Source organism: Rhinatrema bivittatum, chromosome 4 (assembly GCF_901001135.1).
Source record: "Rhinatrema bivittatum chromosome 4, aRhiBiv1.1, whole genome shotgun sequence".
NCBI lineage: Eukaryota > Metazoa > Chordata > Amphibia > Gymnophiona > Rhinatrematidae > Rhinatrema > Rhinatrema bivittatum.
Genome location: NC_042618.1, coordinates 11,038,168 through 11,059,496, shown reverse-complemented (window position 1 = coordinate 11,059,496; position 21,329 = coordinate 11,038,168).

The following is a 21,329-nucleotide window of genomic DNA, read 5'->3' as shown; positions in this document are numbered from 1 at the left end:
TGTTGGCTCATGTGAATAGGAGCAGCCATTTTATAACATACACATGTAAATGCCACCTCTACCACATAAGTGGGGGGAATTTTAGTAGATATGTGCGATGATGCAATTACCAGTTTCCACAATTCATTCCCAGTTTGTCCCGGTAAAGGATAGGACTTCCTAACTCCACTAGCTAGATAGCCTCCCTTTTCCCCCATTAGCCCTGATCCTTCAAACCCTGTTGACTAGCACTGATTTTTTTTATTTTTAAACTTACATGCCATCTATAGCAGAAGTAAAGTTACACAATAATGGACCCTGGCACCTGCTTGTACGCATAAATACTTATGCGCATACTTCAGGCCGCAGAACTTCAGTGCCCATGCCCTGCCCAGACTCTGTCTATGCCCTGATTTGTGACATACAGGGAGATACACATGTACTTGTGCTTCTTTTAAAATCTGTGTGGCATGCACGAGAGTCAGCATCTCCTGGCTTTGGTGTGCATAGGGCTTTTAAATCTACCTATTAGGGAATATCCACTGCTTATTACCAACTTTAGAAGCATAGCATCTATTTAATGTTTGGGTACTTGCCAGGTACACATAACCTGGATTGGCCACTGTTGGAAACAGAATGTTGGGCTTGATGGACCCTCAGTCTGACCCAGTATGGCATGTTCTTATGTTATTGTGTTCATAAAGCATACATAGAAATCTACAGACAAAAACTGAACTGGAAATCTCAAAAACCAAATGTTGTATGCAGTGCAACATTACCAATTCTAATAAAACATGAAATAATAAAATAAAGCAATATAATTTATGAATCACAAAACCATACAAAAGAATAAATATTTCAATACATAAAATTAAAAAATGTTATAGATTTCCCAAAATGGCAATAAAATATTTAAAAACAGCAAAACATGAAATACCATTCAATAATTACAACTATTAAGGATTTAAAAATCACCTGCCCTCTGTACCTGAGATCTTTTGATTTCTAGTCATTCTGAGATTATCATGGACTGAAGGAGGAGGGGTTGCACAAATTTTATCTTCTCTCTCATACACATACTTAACATGTTCATTCTCTCACACACAACATGCCTTTGCTCTTATATACACTTCCTCTCCCTCATACACACACACATTTACAGGCTCTCTCTTTCACACTTACACACACACACACACACACACACACATTTACACTTGCATATGCACAGGCATTCAGAAATCAATCATAATAGTAAAGCTATACTAATAGAAAGAATACATAATTAAAAACAGCTGACAAACAGGACATTTTCAATAATTAAACAAAATATTTTAAAATTTCTTAAAAAACAATAAAATATTTCAAAACAACAGACGCATCAACAGTTAAATTTTATAAAAAAAATCTCCCACTCTCCATACTTGGGATCTTTTGATTTCCAGTCACCCTGCAATTGTCATAAATTGGGGGGTGGGGACTGAACAAACTTTATCCTCTCTCTCTCACACACACATATTAAACACTCTCAATAGAATATACATAGCAATGTTCTCACTAACACAGGCTCTCTATCTCCCTCACACACACACACACACACAAATGCACTCACACATACACTAGGCTTTCATGCAAACCCTCTCTTGCACACACATAAATGCAGGCTTTTATGTACATCACACACACTCACACATGCATACAGACTCTCTCTTTTTTTCCTCTTTCACTTATACACACACATAAGGCCTGATTTAAAAAAAAATTTTACACATGTAAAACTGCGTTTACTCAAGTAAATACCACTTTACTTGAGTAAGTAACCTTTTAAAAATTGTTATAATAGTATTTTACATTCACTCACATAACATATTTGAAAATTACTTCCATAGGCTCTCACACATATCACACACACTCACATGTCACAGGCTCTCTCTCACACCCATACATGCATACAGGCTCTCATGCTTACACAAACATGAACATGCATGCAAGCGCTCACTCTCAAACACACATACACACAGGCTCTCTCACACACCCATACATGTATACAGGCTCTCACTCTCACATAAACACACACACAATCATGCAGATTTTCATACACACACAGGCTCTCTCCCAGACATGCACAGCATACATACACTCTCAGGACCTCCCCCTCCCAGATCTCCTCTGTCTTCAGGCTGCGGCCTCTTCAGGCATTCTGTTTCTTCAGGCTGAAGCAAGATGGGCTACGTTGAGGCCCTGCAAGCAGTTTAATAATCCGTCTGTCAGGTCCTTGTTGGAGAGGGGATCCCATCACACTGCATCTTTGTGGCACCCTCTCACAGCACTCTGTGTGATTGCACGGGTAGAATACCCCCAAAAGCCGGCTATGCTTGTGCTGGTATAGCTGGATGAGATTGATAGAAAGTCCCAGTGACAGTGATTAAACTCACAGAGTTCAGGAGCAGCACAGGGGAGATTTATCCTGGCAAAGGCAATTAACAGGATGAGATGAGATGTTCTGTAAGGTACCAGGAGCAGTTTACCACAACACTGGCTGAAATGTGCCCTCACTTATATTTCTGGTAAGATCATTTTTTCCCCATAAGAAGTCTGACTTGAAGAAGAGAGCATTAACTCTTGCTTGAAAACAAATAAAAAATGCTCTTATTAGTTCAATAAAAAGGTATCACCTTATATATATTTTTTGTTTGTTTTGTGCTTATTTCTTACATTCAAGTGGACTAACACAGCAGCCAAACTATTTTATTAAGAAGCAAATGCTAACTTCAAGGAGGCAATCACTTCTTTTTTTTTTCTTACACCTAGCAGTATCAAGACACAGATGCCAGTCTAGGCAAACAGAGGGATGGGGCGTTTCTGATCGTTCACCTCTACTCACTGCCGGGCAAATGCAGACTGGAGGCAGGTCTTAGCAGAGAGGCAGGAGAATTCGTACAAGCTTTTCACAGCAAAAAATAAATATCCCCAGGGTTACGCACCAGTCACACGAGTGGCTAGGGCCCAGCTCAGGATCTGGCAGTGAAATCAGGAGCTCTCTGGATTCAGCTTTGGGCTCTGAGAAAGGACACGTGCTGCCTGCAGACCTGCAGCAACAGCTTGGGCCTTGATTCCAGCCACTCTTTCTCAGCAAAAGAGCAGCTTGAGAGCAGAAGCAGCGGAGAAATCTTCAATGTGGTCTGGCTAAATAGTTCCCCTTGGGATGGATACTTAACGCCTACAATTGAGAGCCCAGATGCTTCTAGCCCACTCTCCCACCTTTTTCAGAGGCTGACTTCCCCAAACCTGGAAGAACTATTGATCAGGAATGCTGCTCCCATCACAGTTGTTTGACAGGTTCTGGAGAGCTTCTCACTGGATGGTGGCTCCTGATCCTCCCATCCTGCTCCTGCAGCCTCCAACTCTCCGTATGTTCCCTCTGGTGGAGAGCCCTAGGATTCAGGGCAAGGCTGAAACAGTTGCTGGAGGACAGTAACCCGTGCAACCTGGGATCCGAGGGAGCTCGGCAAGTTCTAAGCAGAAGGCGCCGCAGCCCTTTGCAATCAATACAGGGCACATGAGGCCCGAGTCAAACCTGTCCTGCAAAGCTGAAAGACTCCCAGCATTTCTATTTTACAATTAACATCACGATCCCTTGGCATGCATCAAATCAAATTCTGGGGCCACCCAACAGTTCCTGGATAAAAATGTAAATCTATAACTGAAGCTTGAAAAACAAATGTACATAACAGCCCTATCAGAAAATGCATTTCGCTTTTCTTTTCTTTGTCAGATCCTCACCTTCTGTCATCTGCTCGGCATCGCGTCCCCCCCTCTAACTTCCTCCACTTGTTGCCGCCTGGCCTGGTCTCTTGCCCTTCGCTCAGCCCCCTTCACTCACTCTTGCTCTCCTATGCTTCCCCTTCTTATTCTCCCTTTCTTTCTGTCTTATTCTGCTCAGTCTGAAACCTTGAGTAGCGTTGACCTTCCCTTCGGAAGCAGAGCCAAGCCTTGCCCTTGGTGTTGAACCAGAGATGCTGGCGGTGGCGTACGTCCTGTCCCGGGAACGGGGGGGGGGGAACCATAGGCCTACGACGCAGCCCATGTCCTCCGCCTGTTTACCACAGACACCTGCCACCCCTATGGGGAAAGCACAATGCTCTAATTGCCTCAGCCCCCATACAAGAATTAGCATCGCAAAATGTGTGACTGGCAAACCACAGCCCTGACGTGCACCAAAGTGTTTCTTCACTGTCCCCCAGGGGATAATTGCAATGAATTTACTGCCTGCCTTTATAAATGACTGAAAGAGCAAAGTCACATTAAAACTTTCATTCTGCCCAGAGTTCTAACCCAATGGGTCTCAGAACTGTTTGACCTACATGCTTATTTAGAAGCATGCCCTCCTTTTAAGGCTGAGCCATTATATGTTTATGGGGTGCACAAGAGGGATCGATCATAAAGGAGGTGTTTATTAGGGGTGTGCATTCGGATTGACCGCATTAGTAAAACGCAACTCATATTTTTTTTTTACTTAAAAAATTGATTCGACATAAACGATCGGATTTCCCACATATCGAACATAGATATGTTCGATATGTGGGAAATCGCGATTGTTGAGCCAAAATAAAAATTTAAACCCCCTCACCCTCCTTAATCCCCCCCCCCAGACTTACCACAACTCCCTGGTGATCGAGCGAGGAGTGAGGACGCCATTTCTGCAATCCTTGGCGAGAAGCATGTGACGTCGGCGGCACGTCGAGTGACGCCGGCGTCACGTGATTCCCGGCTCGTTCGCGCCGGACGGCTCGTTCGGCCCAAAAAGAACTTTTGGCCAGCTTGGGGGGTCAGGAGGCCTCCCCAAGCTGGCCAAAAGTTCTTTTTGGGCCGAACGAGCCGTCCGGCGCGAACGAGCCGGGAATCACGTGGCGCCGCGTCACTCAGACGCGACGTCACGTGATTCCCGGCAAGTTCGCGCCGGACGGCTCGTTCGGCCCAAAAAGAACTTTTGGCCAGCTTGAGGGGGTCAGGAGGCCCCCCCAAGCTGGCCAAAAGTTCTTTTTGGGCCGAACGAGCCGTCCGGCGCGAACTCGCCGGGAATCACGTGACGCCGCGTCACTCGACGTGCCACCGACGTCACATGCTTCTCGCCAAGGATTGCAGAAATGACGTCCTCACTCCTCGCTCGATCACCAGGGAGTTGTGGTAAGTCTGGGGGGGGGGGATTAAGGAGGGTGAGGGGGTTTAAATTTTTTTTTTGCACATATGTACATATACCCAACTCATTGGATTTTTTTTATGTCCATATTGGCCGCAAGTGGGACCCCCTTTCGGACATAAAAAATATGAACATAAAATTTTGCTCTGCACATCCCTAGTGTTTATATTGGCCTTCAAGGCTGCCTTACACTGAGAGGCAGCTGTAACTGAGGCTTTTACGAGTGTTGACTATATATTATTTCTTCCTCGGATGCACGTGTACACGGATTTCACTGAGTACAGCTCAAGCTGGCTAACACGATCAACGGGACTGAGATTCAGTTGAGCTGTTCTGGTAAATGCATGCAGGCGATGCCGGCACAAGAACATTTCCTAGCCCTGTGGGCTGGCTGTGTGGCTTTCATTCTGCATGAGGTCAGCACACTCCCTGCCTGCCAGGAAGGATCTGCGGTGCAAGGGCTGTGCCTTCCTCCCCCAGAGGTGGCCAAATTAGGTGGGGCATTCCCACTCCTGGATGCATGAAAGGAAGAAAGCCCCAGGAGATGTGTAATGAGAATTAAAGTCCTAAATGCTCCCTGTCAGAACATAGAAACATTGAAGAGAGATATTCAAGTTGGCTTATAAGACCTTCAGCAAATCACTTAACCTCCATGGGCCTATTGAAATGGGATGACTTATTCACATAAAGTTTCCTTCACTTCCCCTCAGGATAAAACATCTATTTTCTGCCTTGGGCAAATAAAAATATTCATGTTCTAGATTTGAAAAGTGCTACAGGGATGCTCTGCAGATCCCAGCAACCTCGAATGAACCCCTTACACTCTAGGAATGTGCATGTGAAAAAAATCATTTTCTATAGATTGTTTTATTTCAGAAGCGGGGATTGTCAGATTTTGGTTCATCTTTCTCTATATACTAATGGTGATTGTGTATCTGCAGCAGAGTATTGGAAGGCTCATTTGTATACTTCTCCCACCAGCCCCAACAGAGAACTCCAAAGGAAACAGCAAGTTATCTAGGTTTCAAATTCCACAGCCTTCACCCGGTTTCCAGCTGCAGAAAACTCGAAGACTCATAAGAATATAAGAACATAGGAAATTTCCATACTGGGTCAGACCAAGGGTCCATCAAGCCCAGTATCCTGTTTCCAACAGTGGCCAAACCAGGCTACAAGTACCTGGCAAGAACCCAAACACTAAGTACATCCCATGCTACTGATGCCAGTAATAGCAGTTGCTGTTCTCTGTCAACTTGATTAATAGCAGTTAATGGACTTCTCAACCAAGAACTTATCCAAACCTTTTTTAAACCCAGCTACACTAACTGCACTAACCACATCCTCTGGCAACAAATTCCAGAGCTTTATTGTGTGTTGAGTGAAAAAGAATTTTCTCCGATTAGTCTTAAATGTGCTACTTGCTAACTTCATGGAATTCCCCCTAGTCCTTCTATTATTCGAAAGTGTAAATAACCGATTCACATCTACTCGTTCAAGACCTCTCATGATCTTAAAGACCTCTATCATATCCCCCCACAGCCATCTCTTCTCCAAGCTGAACAGCCTTAACCTCTTCAGCCTTTCCTCACAGGGGAGCTGTTCTATCCCCTTTATCATTTTGGTTGCCCTTCTCTGTACCTTCTCCATCGAAACTATATCTTTTTTGAGATGCAGTGACCAGAATTGTATACAATATTCAAGGTCTCACCATGGAGCGATATATAGGCATTATGACATTTTCCATTTTATTAACCATTCCCTTCCAAATAATTCCTAACATTCTGTTTGCTTTTTTGACTGCTGCAGCACACTGAGCCGACGATTTTAAAGTATTATCCATGATGCCTAGATCTTTTTCCTGGGTGGTAGCTCCTAATATGGAATATAACATCGTGTAAATACAGCAAGGGTTATTTTTCCCTATATCCGACACCTTCACTTGTCCACATTAAATTTCATCTGCCATTTGGATGCCCAATCTTCCAGTCTTGCAAGGTCCTCCTGTAATGTATCACAATCTGCTTGTGATTGAACTACTCTGAATAATTTTGTATCATCTGCAAATTTGATAACCTCACTCGTCGTATTCCTTTCCAGATCATTTATATATATATTGAAAAGCACCGGTCCAAGTACAGATCCCTGAGGCACTCCACTGTTTACCCTTTTCCACTGAGAAAATTGACCATTTAATCCTACTCTCTGTTGCCTGTCTTTTAGCCAGTTTGTAATCCACGAAAAGGACATCGCCTCCTATCCCATGACTTTTTAGTTTTCTTAGAAGCCTCTCATGAAGGACTTTGTCAAACGCCTTCTGAAAATCCAAATACACTACATCTACCGGTTCACCTTTATCCACAAGTTTATTAACCCCTTCAAAAAAATGAAGCAGATTTGTTAGGCAAGACTTCCCTTGGGTAAATCCATGTTGACTGTGTTCCATTAAACCATGTTTTTCTATATGCTGCTCTACGATTTTGATCTTGAGAATAGTTTCCACTATTTTTCCCAGCACTGAAGTCAGGCTCTCTGTTCTATAGTTACCTGGATCACACCTGGAGCCTTTTTTAAATATTGGGGTTACATTGGCCACCCTCAAATCTTCAGGTACAATGGATGATTTTAATGATAGGTTATAAATTTTAACATAGATCAGAAATTTCATTTTTTAGTTCCTTTAGTACCCTAGGATGCATACCATCTGGTCCAGGTGATTTGCTGTTGAACACTTTTAACTTTTGCAGCTGCACCTTTCAGTTTCTTTCTAACTATTTTCCTCATTTTATCAAAGTTTCCCATTTGAAAGTTTAGTGTTAGAGCTGCAGATTTACTTATTGTCCCCCTTCCAGTTATTAGTTTAAATTTGATCATGTTATTATCACTGTTGCCACCGTTACCTCTCTCACCAAATCCTGTGTTCCACTAAGAATTAAATCTAAAATAGCTCCCTCTCTTGTTGGTTCCTGAACCAATTGCTCCATGAAGCAGTCATTTATTACATCCAGGAACTTTATGTCTCTAGCAAGTCCTGATGTTATATTTACCCAGTCAAAATTGGGGTAATTGGAGACTCCCATTATTATTGCACTGCCAAATTGGTTAGCTTCCCTGATTTCTCTTAGCATTTCATCATCTATCTGACCATTTTGTCCAGGTGGACGGTAGTATACTCCTATCACTATACTCTTACCCAACACACATGGGATCTCTACCCATATAGATTCTACTGAGCATTTAGTCTCTTGTATGATCTTTATCCTGTTGGACTCTATACCCTCCTGGACATAAAGTGCCACACCCCCACCAAGTTGATCCTCCCTATCATTGCGATATAATTTGTACTCTGATATAGCAGTGTTCCATTGGTTATCCTCATTCCACCAAGTCTCTGTGATGCCAATTATGTCAATCTCATAATTTGCTGCTATATACTCTAACTCTCCCATCACATGTTTATTAACCCCTTCAAAAAAATGAAGCAGATTTGTGAAGCAAGACTTGCCTTGGATAAATCCATGTTGACTGTGTTCCATTAAACCATGACTTTCGTATCTGCTCTGTGATTTTGATCTTTAGAATAGTTTCCACTATGTTTCCCAGCACTAAAGTCAGGCTCACTGGTCTATTCCCGGATCACCACTGGAGCCCTTTCTAAATATTGGGGTTACATTGGCCACCCTCCAGTCTTCAGGTACAAAGGATGATTTTAATGATGTTACAAATTTTAACTAATAGATCTTAAATGTCATTTTTTAGTTCCTGTGGAACCCTGGGGTGCATAACATCCAGTCCAGGTCATTTGGACAAAATGGACAAAAAACAGAATCCAGTTCCACCACACCTGACAATTCCAGACAAACATATGACATCTATAATTTCTACCACCCACACCAGGAACCTTGGAATTATCATTGATAAAGATCTTTCATTTAAGAACCACATATCAAATAAAACCAAAGAAGGATACCACAGACTCCTAACCCTAAGACATCTGAAACCATTTCTCAGCACTGACGATTTCAGAACAGTCCTACAACTACTTATTTTCTCCACCTTCGACTATTGCAACTCCTTACTAATGGGAATACCCTTCTCAACCCTCAAACCACTCCAAATACTGCAGAACTCAGCTGCCAGAGTCCTAACAGGAACAAAAAGAAATGACCATATAACGCCCATATTGACCTCACTTCACTGGCTGCACGTATTGCCTACAAATCAATGACCATCATTCACAAAATTCTTAACAATGATCATCAAGGTCTAAACACCCTTAACATAACTCCTCAAAATCCCTCAAGAAACTTTCGCTCCAATAACTCAAGCTACTTAAACATCCCCACCATCAAAGATGCACATCTAGCAACAACAAGAGAGAGAGCCTTCTCCATCACCTCCCCCAAAATTTGGAACACACTACCTGAAGACTTGAGAACCCAGCACAACATAAAAACTTTCAAAAAAGACCTAAAAACTCCATTGTTTCGCAAATTCTACACAGACCCCCATTCATCTGACCATACCAACTCTCAAATGAACTCTCAGCTATAATCTACAACCTAACATGCTTACCCTCCTCATCCAACCTTATATTACCTCCTGGACTTGATATGTTTATTTCTGTAAATGCTCACATTGTTATAATGTTTCAAAACTGCTATGAAAATTGTTCACTCTGTAAACCGTTATGATGGCTCTACCGAATAATGGTATATAAAACTCATCAAATAAATAAATTAATTTGCTACTCTTTAGTTTCTCAAACTGACGTGCTACCTTTTCCAGGTTCACAGCGATTTGGTTCAGTTCATCTGACTCATCATCCTTGAAAAGCATCTCCAGAACCTGTATCTCCGCAACATCCTCATTACACAGAAGCAAATAATTCATTTAGTCTTTCTGCAAAGGCCTTATCTTCCCTAAGAGCCCCTTTAACCCCTCTGTCATCTAATGGTCCAACTGACTCCCTCACAGGTTTCTTGCTTCAGATATATTTTAAAAAGTTTTTATGAGTTTTTGCCTCTTCAGCAAACTTAATTTCAAATTCTCTCTTAGCCTGCCTTGTCAGTGTTTTACACTTAACTTGGCAATGCTTACACTTTTTCCTGTTTTATTCAGATTATCCTTCTTCCAATTTTTGAAGGTTTTTTTTTTGTGGCTAAAATAGCCTCTTTCACCTCACCTTTTAACCATGACGGTAATCATTTTGCCTTCCTCCCACCTTTCTTAATTCATGGAATACATCAGGACTGTGTTTCTAAGACTGTATTTTTAAATAATGTCCATGCCTGTTATACACTTTTAACCTTTGCAGCTAAACCTTTCAGTTTTTTTCTAACTATATTCCCCATTTTATCAAAGTTTCCCTTTTGATAATTTAAAGTTAGAGCTATAGATTTACATATTGTCCCCCTTCTAGTCATTAATTCAAATTTGATCATGTTATGATCACTATTGCCAAGTGGCCCCACTACCTTACCTCTCTCACCAAATCCTGCATTCCACTAAGAGTTAAATCTAAAATAGCTCCCTCTCTCGTTGGTCCCTGAACCAATTGCTCCATGAAGCAGTTGTTTATTCCATCCAGGAACTTTATGTCTCTAGCATGTCTTGATGTTACAGTTGCACAGTCAATGTTGGAGTAATTGAAATCTTCCATTTGCATAATTTTTCCAGCAGCTCTAGCAGAGCACTCCAGAGGACACTGTGAGCCATCTAGGTTCCAGCTTTCATCGCACTTACACTTTCTAAGATCTTAGTAGAGGATACTATAAGGTGGCTAGATTTCATCTTTCACAGCCCCCATACTGTTTCCCAGCAAAAGACTTCAGTTGGCACTATGGACCCTCTAGGGCTTGTTTCCTAAAGTTCCCACACTGTTTCTAGCTGAGAGTACTCTAGAGAATATTATGACCCCTCTTAGTTCTAGCTTTCACAGCTCCCCCCCACCCACTCACACTCTCTCTCTCTCTCTCTAGTATCTGAGGACCTGCAGGATCATTTGCATACTTTTCCTAGCAGCCCCAGCAGAAAACAATGAGCTGTCAAGGCTTCAGTTCCTACAGCCCCCACACTGTTTCCAGCTGCAGAAAACTGGAAGGCTTATCTGCATACTTTTTCCAGCAGTCCCAGCACAGGATACTGTGAGCCAACTAGGTCCCAACTATCATGCCCCTGCACTCTCTCTAGCACCAGAAGACCAGGATCGCTTGTATACTTCTCCCAGCAGCTCTACCAGAGGGCACCAAATGACACTATGAGCTTTCTAGGCTTCAGTGCCCACAGCCTTCATACTGTTTTTAGCTGCAGAGAACTGGAAGGCTTATTTGTATATTTTTCTCAGCAGCCCCAACAATAAGACTCCAGAAGGCATAGCTAGCCATTAAAGCTTCAGCTTTCACAGCCCCCACACTCTTTCTAGCAGCAAAAGACTAGAAAACTTATCTACACATTTATCCAGCAGTCTCAGCAGAGGACTCCAGAGGCTACTGTGAACAATCAAGGCTTCAAATCCCTCATCCCAGCTTTCATATCCCCCCTTTCCAGCAGCAAAAGATCAGAAGGCATGCGCTAACACATCACATTTTATAAATTTCCAGTAGTAGGTTTATTTATTTGATATGATAACAGTGAATTAGTTCAAAACAAAGGTCAATAAGGTTTCTAACTGCATAGTTATAAATAGATTAATTCTAGTCACTGGAGGATCACTGATAGATAAATAAAAAATAACCAATAGATTAAAAGTACTTTAAATTAATATGAGCATGTGCTGCTACCATCAACATTTTAAATCATTAACAAATGAACAAAATTAAGATGCGGACTGCAGTCTAGCAGTGAGATGGGGGCTATCCAGCATTTTTGCACTGAGTATCACAAGTACATATGATTATCTACTAGTTGGAGAGAGACTGTATGTCTGCACTTGGTGCAAAATGCTTAGAGCAGGAGGATGATATTTATTTTATTTATTTATTTATTTATTTATTTATTCTCTTTTAATATACCGATACTCAAGACAAATATCTTATCGTACTGGTTTACAGCAAAACAAGGGATAACCAGCGATATAAAAGAAAGTTACAAAAAACAGGGTGATGAAATTCAGGACAATTAAGAGAGGAAGCATTAGCTTAACCTAGTGCAACTATAGAATAGAGTAAATAACAAGCAACGTATAATAGTAACTAGGCTAATGGCCTGATAGGTACTCAAACAGAACAGTTCTTCGGGTAGGGGGACATCTGTCCGGGGCGACGGATCACGGAGAGGTGTAGAGACAGGGGAGAGGGGGGGTTAAGAGGAGGGGGAGGGAGAAGAGGCCGAAAGGTGGGAGGAGGGGAGCAGGACTTGGAATCTATCGGGGAGGCATGCATTATTACCGGATAGGAGCAGATTTGAGGCAGGAGAGCGGTCAGTGTTCTATAAGTTATTATTGGAACCGGGTGGTTTGGAATGGAAATTATGAGAGAAGAATTTGTGTGTCATCCCTTATTGTGATGTGGCCAGTCAAGGGAAGGCTTGTTTGAAAAGCCAGGTTTTCAGTTTCTTTCTGAAGGTGAAAGGGCATTGTTCCTGGCAGAGCTCTGGAGGTAGTGAATTCCATTGAGAAAGTCCTGCAGTGGACAAAGCACATTTCTGAATGGAGGGGTGAATTGAGGATTTAGTAGGGGGAGCCTGGAGAGATCCTTTTTATGCCGTTCTGATCGGTCTTGTAGAGGCGTGGAGTTCGAGTGGAATTTTGAGTTGGAGTGTGGATTGAAGGTAGATGGTTTTGTGGATAATGGTCAAGGTCTTAAACAGGATTCTATAGTTGATGGGAAGCCAGTGTAAATTTTTGAGGATCGGTGTGATATGGTCTTTTTGTCTTGAATTTGTTAGGATCCTAGCTGCAGTATTTTGGAGTATCTGTAATGGTTTAGTTGTGAGGTGGGAAGGCCGAGCAGTAACGCGTTACAGTAATCAATTTTTGAAAACAGTATGGCCTGAAGGACTAAGCGGTAATCATGAAAGTGTAGGAGGGGTCTAAGCTGTTTTAGAACATGTAGCTTATAGAAGCATTACCTGCTATTAAGTTCACTTAGAGAATAGCCACTGCCATTAGCAATGGTTACATGGAATAGACTTAGTTTTTGGGTACTTGCCAGGTTCTTATGGCCTGGATTGGCCACTGTTGGAAACAGGATGCTGGGCTTGATGGACCCTTGGTCTGACCCAGTATAGCATTTTCTTATGTTCTTATGTTCATTCCTTTGTGGTGTTGTTTATGAACTTTTTGAAGTTCATTCTGGTGTCTAGAATAGCTCCGAGATCTCTCACCTGGTTCACTAATGGTATGATTGGGTTGCTGATGAGAGGGTTGCAGTCATTGGGAGAAATGACGAGGAGTTCCGTTTTGGAAGTGTTGAGCACAAGGTTGAGGCTAGAGAGGAGGAGATTGATGGAGCAAAGGCAACTGTTCTGGAAATTCAGGGTGTTGGAGATGGGATCTGTGATGGGGATCAAGATCTGTACATCGTCAGCGTAAATGAAGTGTGTCAGGTTAAGAGTTTCTAGGAGCTGGCATAGGGGTAGTAGATAAATATTAAACAGTGTGGGGAAGAGAGACGAACCCTGGGGTACTCCGTGATTGGAAGAGATGGGGTGGGATTCTTTATCATTTATTCTGACCTTGTAGTTCCTATTATTGAGGAAGGATTTAAACCAATTAAGGGTGGAGCCAGATATGCCAATTTCCGAAAGATGCTTGATGAGGATTGAATGGTTCACTGTGTCGAACGCTGCTGATATGTCGAGTAGAGCCAGTAGAAAATATTGGCCTTTGTCTAGGCCCATTAGGATGTTGTCTGTTAGAGAGATTAGGAGGGATTCAGTGTTTAGGCGTTTCCAGAATTTGAACTGGGAAGGGTAGAGAATGTTGTGGGAGTCTAGGTAATCAGTGAGTTGGTTGTTGACTAATTTTTCCATTAGTTTGGCGATAAATGGTAAGTTGGCGATAGGACGAACGTTTGCGGAGTTGGCTGGATCCAGGTTGGGTTTCTTTAGTAGAGGTTTTAGTGAAGCAATTTTCAAGGAGTCAGGGACAGTTCCTTGAGAGAGGGAGCAATTTATAATGTCAGCCAGAGGCTTGGCTATGGTGTTTGGGATGGCAAGTAAGAATTTAGTAGGTAGTTGGTCGGATGGATGGGACAAAGGCTTCATGTTCTTGAGTATGGATTCAATTTCAAGGGAAGATGTGAGTTCAAATGATTCAAGTAGGGGTTTATGCATAGATGGGGGTGGGTTGTACATGGGAGGAGGCTGGATGTTTGATGTGGTCAGAGGTGCGAGTAAGTTGTTGATTTTCTTTTTGAAGAATAGAGCCAATTCGGTGGATTTATTTTGGGCTTCTTCTTCTGGGATGGTTGGTGGAACAGGTGTAGGGAGGACTGAGACATATGAAAATAGTGCCTTTGGGTCGTAGAGAAAGCATTGTATTTTTTTGGCATAGAAATCTCTCTTAGTGTGTAATATTGTGATCCTGTAGTAGTTCATGGAGGTTTTGTAGGTAGCCTGTGAGGCGGGTGTGAGATCCTTGATATCTGGAGGAGAGAGAGGCTGTGCTGAAGCTGAGGGAGGGACTTGGCCCAGGGGAGCTGGCTCTGCTGGGACTGGGAGGATGAGGACAGATTATGGTGTGGCTGGGGCTACAGAGGCAGGGTCAGGCTGTGCTGGGGCTGGAGGGTCAGGGCAATAAATGGGAGCCGCAAGGGAATTTCCATGGGTGGCTGTGCTGTAGCTGGGCCTGGGGCTGGGAGGGGTAGTCTGGACTCAGGCTTGGGGGGGGGGGGGGGTGCACGGAGGCTGGCACTGCTGCTCCTGGGGCTGCGGGAGGGGGAAGGCAGCCTGTTATGGGGCTGTATTGGGGCTTGGAGCTGAAGGAATTTCTACAGATTTCAAGTAGTTTAATTTTTATTTCAATTCAGTTGATTTGCTGAAGAAAGGAGCAAGAGTGATTCTCGTTTGCTCCCACCCTGCCAGCTCCAGGTCAGAAAGTGGCATTGGCCACTGGCCAGCCCTGAGACTGGCATCAGATTGTCTTATACTTGTAAAGCAAATGGTGCCCGTCCATGCTACTTTCTGATCAGGAGTGGGCAAAGCAGTGGCGTAGCCAGAAATGAATTTTTGGCTGGGCCCAAGGTTAACATGGGTGGGCACTAAAAGTCTGAGCCATGGAATTCATATTCTTATTGATAAATACTTTCACACACACACACACACACACACCTGGGATTTCTAAATAATCTGCTACAGCTGTTATACTTTTAATATTTTAAACTCAATTACTTCAAGCAGCTACCAATGCTAAACCTAATATATAGTTATGGAAGCATTTCAATTATACTTAAAGAGATCTCAAGTGGCAGTATCTCATAACTTACAAAGAACCATATACTAGTCTACTATAAAGACAGATATCTCATCATACATCACAGTATTCTGTGAGATGTTTTAAAACCCTCTGGAATGTTGTACCAAAATATTTCTACTTATATATAATTATCTGATCTTCCTTCTCACTCCAAGTTATTGATTTCCTTGTTATATGTAACTGCTTTTTCTGCACTATTGTTCAAATTGTAAAGTTTTATTATTATTACACCCCTGTTTCTTGTGAACCAGCATGATGGGACTATCGTCCTGAATGTTGGTATATAAAAAAACTTAAATAAATAAATAAATAAATAAATGTACTTTTAAGATGGAACTAGGTTCAAACTAATTACAAATTCAATGATGAAGGAACCCTCTTTCCTATTTTCTTAAACTTATCAAACGCAGTAATTCATGACCATCATAATAGGCATCATTGTGTGGTAAAGTATACCTTTGTCACTCTGCCTTATGCTTAATCATAGGTCAGTCCATATTTTTAAGTGTTTTTGTTGCTTAATTCACCCCAGTGATATACTCCAAATTTCTAGCAATAATCTTGTTACATCAATTCAAGGTTACTTATGTTGAAAATTATGAACCAAACTTATCTGGATAATACGATGTTATTACTTCTTCTTAACCACCATCGACTTTGAGCTTGATGCCACGCCAAGATACGCCATGCTGTGGAATATATTACGCCCTTGAAGAAGGACTCGATGCTAGTCCGAAACATTGTGCAATGTCGGGCATAGAACAGCAATGTAGTGAATTCTCATATTGCTGACAGTTTGAGGGCATCAAGCTCAAAGTCGATGGTGGTTAAGAAGAAGTAATAACATTGTATTATCCAAATAAGTTTGGTTCATAATTTTCAACAAAAGTAACCTTGAATTGATGATTTACAAGACCCTCACCCTCATCCACAAAAGTATTACTAATGAACACTAGGGATGTGCAGAGCAAAATTTTATGTTCATATTTTTTATGTCCGAAAGGGGGTCCCACTTGCGGCCAATATGGACATAAAAAAAATCCAATGAGTTGGGTATATGTACATATGTGCAAAAAAAAAATTTAAACCCCCTCACCCTCCTTAATCCCCCCCCCCAGACTTACCACAACTCCCTGGTGATCGAGCGAGGAGTGAGGACGTCATTTCTGCAATCCTTGGCGAGAAGCATGTGACGTCGGTGGCACGTCGAGTGACGCGGCGTCACGTGATTCCCGGCTCGTTCGCGCCGGACGGCTCGTTCGGCCCAAAAAGAACTTTTGGCCAGCTTGGGGGGGCCTCCTGACCCCCCCAAGCTGGCCAAAAGTTCTTTTTGGGCCGAACGAGCCGTCCGGCGCGAACTCGCCGGGAATCACGTGGCGCCGCGTCACTCAGACGCGACGTCACGTGATTCCCGGCAAGTTCGGCCCAAAAAGAACTTTTGGCCAGCTTGGGGGGGCCCCCCAAGCTGGCCAAAAGTTCTTTTTGGGCCGAACGAGCCGTCCGGCGCGAACGAGCCGGGAATCACGTGACGCCGGCGTCACTCGATGTGCCGCCGACGTCACATGCTTCTCGCCAAGGATTGCAGAAATGGCGTCCTCACTCCTCGCTCCATCACCAGGGAGTTGTGGTAAGTCGGGGGGGGGGGATTAAGGAGGGTGAGGGGGGTTTATATTTTTATTTTGGCTCAACAATCGCGATTTCCCACATATCGAACATATCTATGTTCGATATGTGGGAAATCCGATCGTTTATGTCGAATCAATTTTTTAAGTAAAAAAAAAAATATGAGTTGCGTTTTACTAATGCGGTCAATCCGAATGCACACCCCTAATGAACACTACAATTGGATAAACCCACCTTTCCTCCCTCGTACCTCCACAAGACCCACCCGTTCCTCCCTCCGTGGAACTCTTATTCCTCCTTCCATAAAATCCACAAGACTCATCTCCACCACCAATAGAGCTCTTTCCCTCGCAGGCCCCTCCCTTTGGAACGCTATGCCTCTTGACCTTCGTACCGAAACCTCCACATCCACTTTCAAAAAGAAACTAAAAACCTGGCTCTTCCGCCAAGCATACCCCCAATCAGCTTCCTCACCTTCCAATAACCTTACCCGTCCATCTTCTCTCACTAACACCCCCCACCAGGACCTACACCCCACACCTACCCCCTCAAACTAATTAAGGAACTACAAACCCTCACTTAACTTCCTGCTTTTAAAACATGTTACTTAGTACAAGCCACACTTATCACCTCACCCCAATGACTTTTGTTTTCATGTCTATACAACTTTGTATAAAACCATTATACATATCAATTTATTGCTTGAATCCCTTGTACATATCTTATCCCCATGTGTCTGTTTTCACCCTCCCCCCCCCCCCCCCCCCCCCCTTTGTCATGACTACCCCTACCCCTCCCTCCCTAAGTTATTTAGTTTCTTGCTCTGTTACTGCATTAGTTTCTTGCTCTGTTACTGCATTTATGTTACATACTGTTATTTGTAAAGGCTTCTGCCTATATATCTTATGGTTGTAAGTTACTTGTAAACCGGCACGATGTGCAAACGGCTGTCGGTATATAAAATTAAATAAATAAATAAAATAAAATAAATAAATATTGCTAGAAATTTGGAGTATATCACTGGGGTGAATTAAGCAACAAAAACACTTAAAAATATGGACTGACCTATGATTAAGCATAAGGCAGAGTGACAAAGGTATACTTTACCACACAATGATGCCTATTATGATGGTCATGAATTACTGCGTTTGATAAGTTTAAGAAAATAGGAAAGAGGGTTCCTTCATCATTGAATTTGTACCAAAATATTTACCATAATTGAGCAAATGCCTTATTAATCTGTATCAATAAAACAGATAAATATCTTTGAAGATTTCTTTTCCTTTCCTATGGCTCAACTATTTAGTTTTAGTCTTCCTCTGATGCTGACATTTGCTGAATCGAGTCCAGGGGCTCCTGACATTCATCCCCATTTCTTTACAAAGGAAGAACAGAAAAAAAGACTGTTCTGGATAAAGAGATGTCTTGAAGGTGGTCACACCCTTTGGCTGACAGCTGGGATGTATCCTTAGCAGTGTGGAGAGGATAACTGGGTAGACAGGAGAAAAAGGCTCTCCAGCCCTGTCATTTACTAAGCTATCATCATGTAAACATACACTCTGCATCCACAAATAAGATGGAGACAATTGCCTACATGCTAGTAAAATATCTCACCTCGGGCACACACACACAGAACCGACCTTCACCAAAGTACAGAAAGACCACACATTATAAACATGGAGATAGAAACTGGAATGGAAAACCAAAAAAAAGCCGCTCTGCATGCAGTGCAAACCTGGAGAAATGGAAAGAGAAATATAGCACCTAACAGTCCCAGGATCTGCAATAATGCACACAAACTAAGCCGCACAAAGTTACACCTGCATTATGGAACATATAACAACCCTATCTATGAAAAGGCAACACTACAAATATAAAACCAGGCCCTGAACACCAATACACCTCCTATTAGGAAAACAGAACAAGCCAAGCTGCTATAGAGCCCCACACAGAAATAACTGTAAAACTATATTAATAAATGTTTCAAAACAGCTGATGAACAGAATAACATCCAACAATTAAAAACTCATAAAAATTATTAAACATTGTCCAAATATCAATAAAATATTTCAAAACAGCAGACACATCACATAATACTCAATAATTAAAATGGCAGTCAATCAAGAAAATTAAACTTAAAATGCCACTTTTACTTACCACCTCCAGCAACTCTCCTACTCCTTTCCCTTGAAAGCACATACCAGGAGCAGCAGCTCTGTCTCTCACACACACACCCCAGTCACCTCCCTGCCCAGTCTCTGTCTCACACACACCCCAGTCACCTCCCTGCCCAGTCTCTGTCTCACACACACACCCCAGTCACACCCCACACACACCCCAGTCACCCTCCCTGCCCAGTCTCTGTCTCACACACACCCCAGTCACCCTCCCTGCCCAGTCTCTGTCTCACACACACCCCAGTCACCCTCCCTGCCCAGGCTCTGTCTCTCACACACACCCCAGTCACCCTCCCTGCCCAGTCTCTGTCTCTCACACACACCCCAGTCACCCTCCCTGCCCAGTCTCTGTCTCACACACACCCCAGTCACCTCCCTGCCCTGCATTTCCAGCCCGTGGCTTGAACACTGCCACTCCTCCCACCCTGATGACCCCCTTCTTCCTGCCCCACCAGCCAATCAGAGGCTTCCTCCTTCCACTGGCAGGAAGAAGGCTTCCGATTGGCCCGCGGGGGCAGGTCGAAGGGAGGAGGTTTCCCATTGGCCCACGGGGGCAGGAAGAAGATAGGAGGTTTCCCATTGGCCCGGGGGCAGGAAGAAGGTAAAGGGAAGTATTACTGGGGCTGTGGGACACCGGGAGCCGCAACACACCAGCTGATTTTATTTTTTTTTTCTCCCTTGGGTGCCTGCTGATGCTGCCTGCTTTATTGGCTGCAGTGTCTTGCAAAGAAATTTGGGTGGGCCTGAATGGAAAGTGGGTGGGCCACTGCCCACCCAGGCCCACCCGTAGCTACGCCACTGGGGCAAAGCAAGAGATTCTGGACAATGCTCCTGCCCTTTATTTTTTCTGAGAGTTTGAACACCTCTGCAGACTGCTCCCCTTTTTCACATGTGTTAAAACATGTATGTATATGCTAATTGTTATGCTCTTAACAATTTGAAAATTCACCCTTAAAAGTATAATTCCCCTTTCTGGAAAGCTCAAGGAATGGCACAACAATAACCATAGCAAGCAATAATCAATTTATTTGATTTAAATTCCACTTTTCAGGCACTTCAGAACAGATTGCATTCAGTTACTGTTGGCTTAGTGGTTACAGCAATAGGCTAATAATCCCCCACTGACACTCCTTGTGTCCTTGGCAAATTATTCAATCTCCTTTGCTTCAGGTACCTGGGTAGGGCTGAATTTTCAAAAGGATTTACATGCGTAAAAGTAGCATATCTGTGGGCAATTTTCAAAAGGCCATTCACGTGCATAAAACCTTTTGAAAATTCAGCTCTATGGAGAAAGTTTTCAAAGGAATTACAGATGTAAATGTAGCAATTTTCAAAAGTCTATTTCCATGAATACAACTCAGTTTTATGCACGCAAATCCATTTAAAAATTGCCCCCAGAGATGGTATGCTCCTTGAAGCAGAGAAATAAAGTAAATTAAACCTGAATACTAGTAATGTTGTAAGCCGCCTTGAGCCTCATTTGGGTGGGCTAAAATTCTAAAAGTTAAAGTATGAAACAGCAGTCTGATGTTTAAGAGTTTTAGGTTGATTATCTAATATGTTGTTGTCCAGTCTGCATTTGTGGTTGCCCCTTGGATTTTGACAAATCTCTGTCTTAATCTTAGATGTGCTATTCCCCCACTGAATATGTAGACATTAGTTGGTATACAAATTGCATTATCGATTGTCTCATAAAAATCTGTCGGCCGGCAGTTCCATACGTATGACTTGTAGTAACCATTTCTTATATCCCCTCTCCTGATCTGTTTGTAGTGTAGGACGCACGATAGGTGCCATACGGAAATCAGTTACAGTGCAAATATTGCCATCCGCTTTAAAAATGGTAGCTGATTGCGGGCATAGCATAGGCGGTTGGCTCCATCTAACTGAAGACAATGGGCGGACCACAGTGTACCACTATTTTTATAACAGATGTAGG